This window comes from Tupaia chinensis, unplaced genomic scaffold (genome assembly GCF_000334495.1).
Source record: "Tupaia chinensis unplaced genomic scaffold, TupChi_1.0 Scaffold000437_1, whole genome shotgun sequence".
Classification (NCBI taxonomy): Eukaryota; Metazoa; Chordata; class Mammalia; order Scandentia; family Tupaiidae; genus Tupaia; species Tupaia belangeri.
The window spans coordinates 151,839-155,760 of record NW_006159942.1 but is presented as its reverse complement, the minus strand read 5'-3'; the positions used below and the strand labels follow the sequence as shown (position 1 = coordinate 155,760).

General features: G+C 47.0%; 1 protein-coding gene across 1 annotated transcript in view; it reads left to right on the top strand.

The window, feature by feature from the left end:
• The first annotated feature begins 59 nt into the window (after positions 1 to 59).
• The window catches only part of BOC (BOC cell adhesion associated, oncogene regulated), a 91,227-nt gene continuing 87,364 nt past the window's right edge, over positions 60 to 3,922 (top strand). Inside the window, exon 1 of the mRNA XM_006155115.3 lies at positions 60 to 208. The gene's annotated coding sequence lies outside the window, so the exon portion shown is untranslated. The remainder of the gene's footprint in view (positions 209 to 3,922) is intronic.

Genomic DNA, 3,922 nt, shown 5'->3' with positions numbered 1-3,922 from the left:
CCGCAGCCCGGCCCAGGGGCGCCGCGTCGGGGTGGTGTCGCCCCCGCGGTTCCCGGAAGCTCCTCGGATGGAAGGGCCCGGACAGCCGTCCCAACTTCCCCGCGGGGTGACACGGGGGCCGGCTCGTCGCGCCAGCGGGTGGGAGAAAAGCACGCGTGGGTGTCGGCAGATACACAGAACCACTCAGCACCCACGGGGCCGCTTCGGGGTGAGGTTTTTGGTCGGGGTGAAGGTCGCTGAAATGAGCGACCAGGAACTGGACAGCCCTAGGAAAGCATCTGCAGCTGGACGGGTGGGGAGCGAGCCCGAGTGCACAGTCCAGAGGTGTCTGTGGGGCTAAGGCCCCCTAGGAGGGAGTGTGTGTGTGTGTGTGTGTGTGTGCGCGCGTGTGTGTGTGCGTGTGTGTTCGCGCCAGCAGCGTCCTCCTGGGGTCAGGACTTTTTGTGTGCAGCTGTAAGATGATGGGAGAAACGAACGTCTGGAACAAGTGGAAGGGGGCTGTTTTTAAAGGGGCCCGTTCGACTTTCAGGGTGCTCAGAGTTGGTTCTGCTTTTCCAGGAGCGTGTGGAATTGCAGGAGGTAGGAGAATTTTGACGGGTGGGAGACTGTCTGACCTGAAGGGCTTTAAAGAGCTCTGGGGATTTGTTTTGATTTGGGGATAGGGTGGCAGTGACTGAGTTACTTGAAACCGAGTTGTGTAGCTGTAGGGATGTGGCAGTAGAGCTAAGAATACCCAAACCACACACCAGCAATCCCAAACAGGCACTTTCTGGGTGTGGTGGGGTGTTCTGGCGCTCCCCCATCCTTTCTCTGCAAGTTCAAATGGGTTTGCACAAGTTTTTGACCCAGAGTTACCTCAGTGAGTGGACCAAGGGCAAAGTCTTATTTTGGTTTCAAGCCCTTCTGCCACTGCCAGGCGCCCTGTACCTAGCACACATTTGTCACCTAGTCCTTTGTTGCAAACAGCCATTTGATGAATGCAATTTTAAAAATTCGGGAATGTGAAAACATTCCTGATTTATTCCGCAACTGCATTTTAAACAGGCAACCCAGCAATGAGATGATTTTTTTTTTTTCATTCCTTTGGTTACAGCCAATAAATCAATCTCCATTTTCTCAAGGACAGCATGGAAAATTTTAAAACAGTCTTGCTGCACCGAGATGGGGGCTGGGAAGCTCGTACATCTGGGTGATCTGTTTTCCGAACTTAAAGTAAATCTGAGGCACGAGGTTGGCCATTTTGAGGTGTGTAACAGGTTTCCCAGGAACATTTCTGAGGTCTCATAATTGGCACTTTTTAACAGTCTTATAATTGAAACTCAGAAGGTTCCCATGGTGCTCTTGAAGCACCTTGGGGTCAGTGGGACAGAGGTGGTGGGGGGGATAGCAGTGAAGTTATGATTTTCTTTTTATTTTTTTCCACCAGCTGAGTTTTTGGAGTGAGTTTATGCAAAGAGGTGAAAATGAAAGAAGTACGAGTTGCCTCATGGTACCACTTTGCTGACACTGGCTGCCCCCTTAGAGATTTATTACTCGGGATGCAGCCCTTCAAGAGGAGAGAGGCTGTCCACACCTATAAAGTCTGAGGACTCAGACCTCAGACCCTGACACTTTCATCCTCTTTCAAGATATCTCAAAAGAGCAGCCTTGCCACAGACACTCACTAGAGAGAAATTGCCCCAGCCACAGATGATTGGCTTTACCTAGGGGAGAAGGTTGAGAGGCCAGAATAGCGGGTTCTTTGACCACAACTGGAGAAGGAGGTGCGGGGGTGGGGTGGGGAAACACACACACAACAGAGCAAACCCTCCTTGGTTGTTCATTGGTCAGCCAACTCATGAGAAGGAGTGTAATTTACTGATATGTGCCTTTCTATCCTCTACATGGGACCGAAGCTTTTCCTTTCTTTGAAGTCCTTTTTCAAGTGTTTCAGATGCCAGCCCTCTTCAGCTACTTCTCTGTGGTTTCCATGGCCTAAAAATGAATAGGAGATTTTACTCTTGTAATAATTCAGTTGACTTCCCCAAGGTCCCCCAGGGTTTAAGAACAGAGGGCAAGAAGTTAAGCTAATGATCATAATGTCCCACAGGGCCCTAGCGGGTCTGGGTTCGAAGTCAGCAGTTCCTGATAGTGTTAATGAGTGATAGGCTTCTCTCTCTGTCTTTCAAACTACAATGGAAGACCGAGTGAACCAAATAATTGCTCTTCAGTACTTTCTGAGCTCTGAATAAGAAAATATTAACCTGGCACCAAAAGATATTATATATTTGGGAGTTCGCTTTCTTTCCTCCAAAGTCTTAAGCCCCTTTACCATCTGGAAAATTATGGGAAAGGGGGAGGGAATGAAAATTGGGGAGGGAGAAGGGTGAAAGTGATATATCCCTTTAGAACAATTTATTTACTTTAACATCTTAACTTCTTGTTACCTGCATACTTTAATTCAGTTAACAGAGTGCGTCAGACACTAGGCTAGGAGTGTCCTTGTCCCAAGGGTTAAGTTGTTTCAAAGGATAGTTATGTTTTATTTATTGCCCAAACATCTACTACTAATTAAGAAAATGTTTTAGAGATTACCCACAATCCTGAACCGTAACAGGACTTGTTGTTCATTCATGTACACATATACTTTTTACATAGTTGTGATAAAAGTATAAAACCCTTTTGTCATTAGTCAACCCTCAAGTATCCATGCATTTTTGACGGAAAACCTACAAAAACCAGATGTGTCCAACAACTTTGCTGTTGGTGAACGTGACCCAGATCTTGAGTATGCCCCTACATGAAAGCTTAACATGTAATATTTTCATAATTTATGAAGCTGAAGCAAATATTTGGGGTTGGGAGGTGGGATAGGAGAGGGCATTTGTTTTTAATCTAGAAATTCTTGTTTATAGAAAGCTTTTCTAAGGAAGAGTTTTGCATCCTGGAGCCCTCGGGGTTGGTATGGGTAGAGAAGGGAGGAGAGAATGCAGGAAGGGAGGTTTAAAGATCCATCTCAAGTGGCATTGCCTTTAGGATTTGGAAACTTGGGTTGGAGCCCTGACTCTGCCTATGAACTCCTTCATACCAACTCAAACTACTGAACTAGTGTCTTCCTGCGTCTCCTCTGTTAGACTTTCCTCCATGCCTGCCCAGTCTTTCCTCCCTGCCTTCCGTTATTCCACCGTCTGCACCATCTTTTCCATCCCTGCTCCCACCACGCTTGTTGATGCCCCTGGCCGTTGTTCATGTATGTCTGTGCCCCCATCACTAGCCTTTCTCCACAGTCCTAGAATCAAGTCACCATCCAGTTGAAAAATAGCCTAAGGTTAAAATCCAGACTTTTTTTCTCTTTTTTTAAAAGTTTTATTCATGGTCATTATTATTATTGAAGTTGACCAGAGAGCAGGAAAGTGAGAAATCAAGCTGCCAGGTCCGGGACTCAATCCATGGTCAGCCATGTGGGAGACTAGCCACCTTAACCACCACGCCACCTGCTGGTCCCTGAAATCCAGGTTTCTTAGCCCTCTCATATGTGGCTCTGTCCCAAGTCATGGTACTTATACTTCCATAGGAACCTCTTCTTCAGCCTGACCCATCTAGTAGCTGACCCTTGCTTTCAGCCTGCCAGATTCCTGCCTTGCCTGCTGCCTTCCTCTCTCATCCCTTTTCCCTATAAGGCCACCTTATTTTGTATGAGGCCTGCTTATAAAGTGTTCTTCAGGAGTCACTGGTGAATATCAATAAAATCAAACTGCTGGACACAAAGGTAATGATTTTGTAAAATGTCATCACTGTTCTTTTTTATTTTTTTTAGAGGATTTTGCTATAGGGCGCGTGTGCTCGCCAGACAGAGAGAGACAGAGACAGAAAGCGAGAAATCACCCCCCAGGGGGGATGGTCACGCCGCAATCCCTTCTCCTCCTTTCTCCTCTCGGGATCT